At 40.5% G+C, this 10,572-nt stretch overlaps 1 long non-coding RNA gene across 3 annotated transcripts in view; it reads right to left on the reverse strand.

The window, feature by feature from the left end:
- Window positions 1-10,572, reverse strand: part of LOC116186486 — an 18,893-nt gene that overhangs the window by 6,194 nt on the left and 2,127 nt on the right. For all 3 annotated transcript variants that reach the window (XR_004151495.1, XR_004151496.1, XR_004151494.1), the window contains exon 2: window positions 9,235-10,199. This is a non-coding gene — a long non-coding RNA (uncharacterized LOC116186486). The remainder of the gene's footprint in view (window positions 1-9,234; window positions 10,200-10,572) is intronic.

Here is a 10,572-nt window from a genome sequence, read left to right on the forward strand (position 1 = left end):
TCTTTTTCGTGAATAGAATTCAAAATACAATTTGAGAGAGCGGACGGTTTGACCGACCGGTGTCTGGAAAATTTCGGCGTGGAAAAATTGGAGAAAAGAATTTTTTCGTTCCGCGGCCAACTTTTCTCTGCCGGTTTTAATATCGGAAGAAAACAGCTGCGTTGACCTTATTTCTCCTCCTCCTCCTCCTCCCCTCCTCGAATTCAACCACCATCCACGATCTTTCATATCGCGCTGGATTCAATTTCAAATTCCAAGCCAAGTCTCTGGGAGAAAAAAAAAAAAGGAAGAAATATCCCACCTCCTTTCCACCTTTATCCACGCCTTTTTTTTTTTTTAATACCTCTATATTACGCTTTCGAGAGCTTTCTTTCTCTAAAAAAAAAAAAAGAAAAAAAAAAAAGTATCGTTCCTTCTTTCCGTTTACCAGGCAGAGAAACATTCGAAATGGTGCAAGCAGAGCACGACATCGACGGAACGGAGTCGATTAATTTTAAAGACGAGGGAGGGGGAGGGGAGCGGGTGCCATTCACCGTGATCCTTTGTCGCGTGTCGCTTTATTGTTTACGAGCAATTTCGTAGGACAACGACCCGCGAAAGATGTATTATGCAAACGCTTCCCCGAGACAAACCCTTTTTTTCAAGGGACTCGGGGCACGGTCGAGGCGATGGAGGATGGGGGAGAGGTGTCAAAGAACTCTTTTCTTCGTCGAAATCGAGGCACGACGACGACGAGGGCTGGTACGTATTATCGTAGATGCGTGCGCGCGAGAGAGAAGCGAGAAAGAGGGAATTATTATCGATGACGCGCGTTACACGACGCGCAAAATCGAAGAAAAATATATTAGAGATAAACAGGCTCGAGAAAGCTCGATAATCGAGACCGGAAGAGAGACGTGCGCGCTTATTTTTAGCTATTGACCGTGATAAACGGCGAGCAACCTGCTATAACGACGCGTTCGATCGCCGTGAGCGTGTAATTGTCAATTTTTCCCCCCCTCCCTCTCCCCTCCTCTTCTAAGGACAACACGTTTGTTTTGACGCAAGTGATATCAAGGATGAAGAGAGCCGATCGAGAAACATCGCGACCGACAAGTCGCTCCATAATTCATCGGGAGTTCATTTCGAGACGTTTCAAAGCGGGGACGGAAGCCGAGGCTTGACCGAGAGATCGACCGACTCTAATCCGACGAATCGACGAAACGAAACTTCTTTATTGCGTCTTGTTCTCCACCTTGTTATCAACGGGCATAATTGGCCAAGATAAGGCGGCACGGTACGAGTATCCTTGAGCCGTGAAACGATAAATCATCCTAGCATAGCACGTAGCGAAGTGTTGTTCATTTGTACAAATACCGGCATCGTGTCGTCGCATTATCTCACCGTATATCTGGATTATGACATAGACGAGGCGAGCGATAAAGCGCACCTCCTTGCAGCACGGACGATACGAGCGATAATGATAAGCGCGGAAGGAAATCGCGGTTGGCTCCACGCCTTTCGAGTAATTTGTAAAATCGAGCGGTGGAAACGACAGCCTCCCTTCGTCGATACCGATTCACCGAGAAACGTTTATCTGAATTGCGCCCCATTGTTTCATTTTTTTTTTTTTTCCGCCAAGCATGCGCTGCTTATCGAGTCGAGTTTGCGAGAAAAGTCATTCGCGTGAATCACCGGTTGTGAACGGAGAGGAGGGATGTTTTTCAAAGCTGTCAATTAACCGCGACGAAATTACGGGGATCGGCATTATAAGCGTTTTCGATCGGACGACTCATCCTCGCCAATTTTCCGCGATGCTGTCAGCTGTTCGTGGTCGGCGAGAGAGAGAGCCGCCGGGTTACATCACTGATTACCAGCGTTACGAGCACGTCTATTCGTACCGCGTGTAAAACGTCTGAAAGGTTTGCTCGTTACGCTCGACTCGTGGCCGCGAGAACCATGAACGGAAGCCAATTGATTCGTGTCAACGATATATATTTCGTTGCTTTTTCCACGTATCGCGCTTATTAGCCACGATCCACGCATCCAACCGTTCAGATCGACGATGTACGCGAGTACGCGAGCTTTGACTAATGGCCACGCGAATAATTCTCGCCCCGTCATTCCGTGCAACTAGCGTTGCGACTAGCGAATCGAAAAATTCGCAAACTCACGTGCAAATGTCTCGCGCGATTTTTTAAAATGTCTCCGGATAATCGCCGCCGAGGAGGAGGTCGAATGTCAGGCAACGAACAAACAGGAAATGAAATGGAAAAAGGATTGTTCGTGCGAAAGAAATAACGCCTCCTCCGTCAGCCTCTGATACAGCGCGACCTCCATCGTGGAAGCATAAACAGCAACGAACGGCACAAGACTCCTCTTATCTGACCGGCGAACGGAAAAATGCGCGCGGCATTTACTTTGCACCTGTATATTTCATCGAGATACTAACGAGATCGCGCTAGGGAAATCCTCTCTCGACGCCCGTTACACGTCTCCCTAGCCCTTCTCCGTGAAATACGACCGCTCGTGCCGGAATTCAACAACGGATCTCGCTGAAATTCTAAATAGACACGACACCACGCTGCGCATGACTTTACCTCGAGTCGACGAACCTCTACCGTGTCTTTTACGACTATCTACGCCGAGCGAATACTCCACGATTGCGGCGTAGGTGTAGAACGAGTCTCGAGTCTCTGTGAATTTCTTTGAAACGAGCGTGATTTCGCGATACGATTCGATACGCCGATTTCGTTTTAACCTTTTCCCAGAATTCTTTTATTTCGAGACGATTAGATTGTAAAACGAACAAATATATAATATGTGTGCAACGTGAAAAACAGAACAGGGGAAAAAAGAAGCGAATGTCCCATTGGATCGAACGCAATCAGCCTTCGACGCGTTACGTAAACAAAATAAATATTTACATGCACGAAAACCTGTTGTCAGACATATATGCAGGGGAAACGTTACACGTGCCAATATACTTCGAGAAAAGCGTGCTCTATTTGAGTTACACGCTCGCGCGACTCGTCACCGGATAGCAAAAAAACGTTTGTTTACCAGCGAAATATCCTTGGCCGAAAATTAGTGGATTCCAAGACGCAATTTTCGCGTGTTGACAAAATGGAGTTTACGTTTTCGAGAAAATAAAATTTCGTAAAATCGAAATACATTTTGCGAAATATAATAGCGATTAATACATCACGCTTGTATCCGGCTAAACTATCGACATTTTCAAGAGCTTCCATTTTGTATTAATTGATAGTCCGAATCGATGGTTGAATTTGCTAAAAAAAATTGCTGCGATAAACGAGAGCGATATTGACGCATTGACGATAGCCATTAGTAAATTCGTCAAATTTCTTTTTCATTTCGGAATAAACATTTTGATTTTCTCAATTACTAGCATTGATTAGCCAACAACATCAAATTCTATGGAAACGGAAATATCAAACAAAACACGGAAGGTCGATCTACGACGTATTAATCGCGAACGTTCGGCGCATTTCGAATCGATTGATGACTATACGCTATACCACATTGTGAAATAATTACGATTGTCGATGATGAAATAATTGCGATTGTCGGTGATAGAGAAATTTATGTAATACGTCGATAAAAAAAGTTGGAATAATAGAAACACCATATAAAAAGACGTCACCAAAGACGTGTCGTTACGATCGTTACGAAATGCAGCAAAACTCTACGTTATCGACGCGAGTCGTTTTTTAAATTACGAAAAAACCAGAAACAATTCATTGATCGAATTCAATAGTGACGATACCTTCGTGTTGTGTATCACGATCGAATAATACGAGCTAGGAAAGATCAAAGATACTCACTACTGACGAAGAAACTGACGTTTCGACGAAATTCGTTCGGGAGTGGTGAGAAATACGCTGTTCAATTTCTCTCTTCTATCGAGTTCTTCTTCACTAGTCGATCAAGTTCGTTAACACTACTCGTCCGTTGGACGGTCACACTAGCACTTCCGTAAAAACACTTTAAAACACGAGCAACGTTAAATCGACACCCTCGTTTTCGCGCCGAGGCGCGCGTTTGACGTATATCACAAACACGAGACGACCACAAATACGTCTTACCGGCCTGAACTCACGCTCGCGACTACCCACAACCTCCAACGTCGCGATCGCAGCGCCGCATCTGGAAGCCGACCGAACCGCTTGAAATGAAATTTCGTCTCGGTCGTATCGCGTTTTGTCCCCCTCGCTCTCGATTAAATTTAAACAGTGTTAATTCGTATAGATTACGGACGAATATCACAGCAGTGATTAAATAAAATTAGTGATTTTCGTGGGATATTGGGATAGTGAGTCGGTGATTCTAATTACGTGCATTAAAACTACGAAAGTGAGATGAATATTTTCTTCCAAAAATCAATCTATTTGTACATGTATACGATACGTTATACGATACGTTAACTGAATAATTGATAATTGCGAAAATTACTCGAAACGTATTAAATTCTCGACACATATGTCCGTTGTTTTTACGACTGTTGTACATCGATGTACAACATATACGAGTGCAAATTCGATTTCTTTATCATTTGTGCAACGTGTTACGCCATTACATTTGTGGAAAAAGTGGCGCCAAACTAATGTCGCGATAGTGAAATCAAAATGTCCGTTCTAACGATAATTAAAACATAATTTTTCAAATGTAATGAAAATTTAATGGAAATATGTTCGAGTCATCAAATATGTTGCCGGTCATCAATTTTTGTCAGATTGCTCGAAAAGATAAAAGCTTTAACCAACAACCTTATCTAACGACATGACAAATAAACAAAGAGACAAATTACAGTAGTAAAATCGAGTTCCGATAATAATTGCGATAATTGGAAACGATCGTTCATATAATCGTCAATATATCAAGGACTGTGGGACTTGAATCGATGGACTGAATTTTATCCCAATGTTCCCTTAACTGTATCCAAACGACAAAGAAGAACAAACTCGACGACGTCGAGGGTACGAGGCAAGAAACAAACTCCGCGTTCCCGACGTTCTGCACCGGTACCATTACCATTACCATTACCATTCCAGGTCTCCTTCCCGTTCTTTCACCGACCAGCTGGTAAACAGTGTTTCCAAGCCGACCGGGTAAATCAAGGAATCGTTCGTCTTCCGATTACCGCCCGTTTTTCCCACCTGGCTTACTTACCTTTTTTTCACCATCTTCCCGCTTCGATCTTCGTTTCGTTGGCCACACGAACGCGCCATACCGCGATCCACTCCTCGCCGGAGACAATTTCTTCGTCGCTTTTCAGCTTTCTCCTTACGGGAATTTGCCGGGGAATAATGGTGAGTAACTGTACAGACCAAGCGGACCAACCGCGTATCGGTATAAACAAAATTAAATATCTGACTTTCTAATTAACGACCTGTCGACGGGACAATGATGCCTGTGTAATTTCGTAATTTTAAACTGATAGCTTCTGACGAATCTCGCGAAAGTCTTTTGTTCGCGTTCGCGATTGTTTCGTTTCGAAAAATTCACTCTCCCCGAACGAAATGAACGCTCGTTTAAAACGAAGAGAGGTAAAAAAAGAGAAGAAAAAACGATTCGGTTAGCTCGTTCCCATTCGGTTAATCGGCCATCCGTAATTAACGAGTTCGCGAGCCAATAGGAAGAGGGGAAAGATGGAGTGTTAGAATCGTACGTGTAACCGTACACCGCCGTCAACGGCTAATAATTATATCGTTTTCTCTCTCTCTCGCTCTCGCGCGCGCGATCGATACGAATTTTGTTCATCCGTGAAAAAAAGGCGCGCGTGCTGACTTATTGAATTTCTCTCGTGTCTCGTGAACACGCGAGCACACCCGTTTCAGCCTGTAGCCAACAGGTTGCGCTGGAAGGAGAGTTGATCCTGGAACAAAGATCGGGTTTCCTGCAGGTCCACCGCCTGCGGGAATATCGTGTTCCTCGTCACGGGGGTGGTTCGTGCCGGAAACGGAAGCGAACCGTGCTTCCACAAAGACATTGCACTTCCTCCAATACGTATACGAAAAAAGTATATGCGTGTGATAAATATATGAGAATATTTCTCGAATAAATTGAAACTTGTGACAAACGTTGCGCAATGTTAATTTTGCTCGACAAGACGAGAGAGATCGGAAAGAGAGACGATGGGGAAATGCAGGAGGGAGGGGGAGGGAATGAAAAGTGAATGAAAAGAACACGCGTGTTACGATATCGTAACCGTCAAATTATTATTACTCTCTTACAATATCTGTCTCTTTTAATGTTTCTCCTTGAGCTATAAACCGTCATTTCGTGTTTGTACATGAAAATAGTCCAAAAAAGTCAAAAGCACTGTTCGACGCGCTTAGCTTCTTCTCTCTGTTCTCGCGCGATTTAATTACGGGTTTTTAAAAAATCTTCGCGTGCGCATTATCTAAGTATATTATCTTATACTCCCCCCCCTTCCCCTCTCTACACGTATTGTTTCTCATTTTTTTTTTTTTTTTATTTTATTCTCTTCTCTTCTCGGGTAGCAGTAGTAGTAGTAATAGTAATAGTAGTAGTAGTAATAGTAGTAGTAGTAGTAATAGTAGCAGTAGTAATATACCACTATCTATAAGTGTGGATTAGAATGAACACCGGCGGTGCTTTCGACGATCGCTCACGACAGGATCGGTAACAACGCACAATGAAGCGCGAGACATTGAGCTCTTTATTCTCTTCTTTCTTCTTCTTTTTTTTTTTTTTTTTTTTTTTTTTTTTCTTTTCTGTTTGGCAGTGCGAAGCGAATTCTCTTCGATTTCCCCCTTTCGATTGTTTCTTCCTTCCCCGTGTTTTTTTCTTTTTTTTTTTTTTTTTTTCTTTTCTGTTTGGCAGTGCGAAGCGAATTCTCTTCGATTTCCCCCTTTCGATTGTTTCTTCCTTCCCCGTGTTTTTTTCTTTTTTTTTTTTTTTTTTTTTTTTTTTTTTTTTTTTTTTTCAATCGTAGTCGGCTCATCCCGAAGCTGATGATGAAAAACAACGAAGTGGCAAATTGATCGTCCCCTCGCTACAACATCAACACTTTCGTCGTGCAAAATTTTATTAATTATCTCTCGTTTATCTCGGAAAAACCATTGTATACTCGTGTACATGCAATAACAATTAAGTATATCTTTCTTTTATTCTCTATACACTCCGCCTCGATCTATCTAATCCGATCGGAGACAATTTATTGCCACTTCATCGGAAAAATTAGGTCGTTCAAAGAAACGATTGGCTCGTCACAGATATATATATATATATATATACACACATACATATATATCCATATATAAGTAAAAAAAAGCGATCAGAGTAGGCTTTCCAGTTTTCAAAGGTTGAAGGGCAGTGTACGTCGATGGTGCCGATTCGATCATATCTCATCGTTGAAATTTTATACATATATATATATATATATATATACGCTTATTATCTCTTTCTCTTTTTTTTTATCTTTATCGTACGCGAATGATGAAGAAGAAAATGGCGGTTTGTTACATTACACGGTTTGAAACTGGAACAATAAGATATTACCATTATCTTTACGTGTTTGCACAAGAGGCAAATCTTTTGACCAAAACCAAAAGAGGGAAGAAACGCGCGGAGGGAACGTGTGGTCGTACGATCGATAATCGACACGAGGCTCGAACAATGGAAAATTTGACGAAAGGATAAACGCGTGTATCGTATACCGATCCATTGCGATCATATGTAGGAAACAATATCTCTCTCTTTCTCTCTCTCTCTCTCTCTCGAGGGGACACGATCATTCTCCTCGTCGGTTTCTACATAGAATTTATAATAAATGCAAACACTATATTCGTAATATCCTTAGTCGGTCGATATTTACATTGGTAAAACATGTATCAATTCTTCCCCTCCTCTGTAATCGTTCTAATACCGTATCCCAAGCTGCATCTTTTTCTTTTCTTCTTTTTTTTAATTATTATTATTATTATTATTATATAAAAAAGGCGCGCCCGTTTCGTAGTGATATAATAATTTACTTCGAGCGCGGTTTCTTCAAGAGAGAGCCGTGAAAACTAGAAAGCCGTGTATAACCGTATTCAATGTAGAAGTTTTATCGTCGTGTTTCTTTCGCGCGTCGTCCACGAACTTTAAATCCCCCCCCCCCTTGCTCGAAAAAAACTTCGTTCCAACCAAGCGAATGCAAACGGTTTCGAAATTCGAACGCGCTGAATTTCGATAATTTGGACAATTTTTAAAAAGAAAAATACGTTCGAGTCGATGATAATGATAATAAAACGCCGATGATAAGCGAATGATAAAATCACTTGTTCGAATTTCGAAACACGAATTACGTTCGAAGCTGATGGATTTAACCCTCGAGTACGCTTTATTCGCACGCTAGAACCAGCCGAAAGACATGCACGCGATTTATTTATTCGCGGTATATTGCTTCTTTTCCCTGCGCGTGATTGCGATTAAAAGAAATATGTTAATAACTGTTAGATCGAGACGCGAAAAAAAATGTGTAATGATGGATTCGCGTGGAAATCGTGCTCGAGAGTTTCAACATGGACGACAAACAGACTGGAATGAGAATTTCTAAGTTCAATTTCACAAACTTTTTACAAACTTATCCACTAGTTGCTTTAAATATGTTATATGCGAGTTTTGAGAGTCGAATCGATGGGAAAAGAAAAATTAATTACGTTATAACGAACATATATCCTCGTGTCTCCGAGCAATCGTCGCAAACCATCGATATTCTTTTTTTCCTTTGAAAAAAAAAAAGAGAAAGAAAAAAAAGCCAAAAAAAAAAAAGAAAAAAAACATTAGTATTTTTTTTTTTTTTATTCGAAAGAACCGTGGCATGTCGAACGCAAGACGAAAGGAAAAAAGTTATCCCGGACGATACATACGCGTCTCGTCCGCTTCTATATCAAGTTAACTCTCATAAGCTGTCGTTTGCAAAAATACGAAACCGTCGTCGTACCATCGTTCTTCTTTCTTTTCTCCTTTTCTCTGTCTCCTTCGCCTTCCTCTCGCTCTTTTTTTTCCGCCCATCGTTTCTTCGTTCTATATATATATATACATATATATATATGTATATGTACTATATATATATATATATATAGTTTCTTTTTTGTCCCGAACATCGCGACTCGTAATCGATCGTGTATCTTTATTTACACAGTGCTCTAAACGATCCATTATAATTATAACCGCGTGCTCTCTCTCACGCGCACACACGCACGCATCATATACATACACGATCACTCTCTCTCTCTCTCTCCCCCACAGTCTTTCGCAAACGTTTTACACATGTACAAAGTTGAAGAGAACCGAGAGAACAGCCACGATCGCGAACAATACCACATGCACACACTCTTCAAACGATACATCTGTTTTGAAACACAAGTTGAAACACGCCTCGTAACTGTTCCTCAGCCCGAGTCTCCCCTCTCGTTTTCAATCCTAACGAATATCCTAATTATTCCTTATGTAAAACTTTACAACGTTTCGTTAAAATATACATTTATTATTGTTTAATGCGTAAAATAACGCGGATACTTTACTAATGCTAACACGGGGGAAAAAAACACGATCGATACATATATATATATATATAAATATAAATATATATATATATGTATGTATGTATGTATATATAATAAAAAAAAAGAAATGGGAAAAAATGGTATTAAAAGGGAATAGTAGTGGGAAACGAAGAATAGTATTGCGAAAAAATACAATTTTTTTCTCCCCTCTTAGGAAAAGAAAGGGGGGAGAGAAAGAAAAAGGAAGAAAAATGTATTCACGAAAAATCAATATTTGAAACTGAACAATTTGATGTCCTTTTCTCTTTCCGTCTTTGTCTTTCTGTTGATGTTTTTTTTTTTATTTTTCAAATAAAACGGTCACCTCTGTACGACGAATAATCGACGAATTGATTAAAAGAAGAAAAAAAAAAACAAAAATACGAATGTTAGAATAAATCATATTGAAAGAACTGGTAATTTATTATTCACAGCATCGAATATCTCTACTCCGATTCCTTTTTTCTTTTTTTTTCTTTTTTTTCTTTTTTTTTTCTTTTTTTTTCCACTTACTTGAAATAGAATCACACAATAATTAGATCCTATACACTAAATGCGGACAGTCTTTTCCGAAGCGAACTATGATGATTATAATATATATGTGTATGTGTGTGTGTATGTGTATGTATATATATATATAATAATCTAAAAATGTCGAAAAATTGTTGGGGCAGGTCCGAAATAAGATCAGATTTTCATTTCGTTTCACATCGATCTAAATTTCCCGTCACGGTTCACTGCCACGAGATCAAGCGTGATCGAACATAACCGAAAGCGTTTCCCGCCGATCCACCCTCGCACAAAAACAAACGTACAATTACATATCTAAATATCGTAATCGAGTAAACTTAATAATTTCTATCTAAACAACGTTGCGAAAACGTTCTAAACCTAATCGATAATTCGATTATATCTCTCTAAATACGACTAAACACGACACGACGCGTCCCCCCTCCCCCCCCCTTGCGTTAACACGCATCGTATCAATGCTTTTGAAATAATTCTACGAGAGAGAAAG

This window comes from Apis dorsata, unplaced genomic scaffold, assembly GCF_000469605.1.
Source record: "Apis dorsata unplaced genomic scaffold, Apis dorsata 1.3 scaffold_772, whole genome shotgun sequence".
In the NCBI taxonomy this organism is placed as follows: domain Eukaryota; kingdom Metazoa; phylum Arthropoda; class Insecta; order Hymenoptera; family Apidae; genus Apis; species Apis dorsata.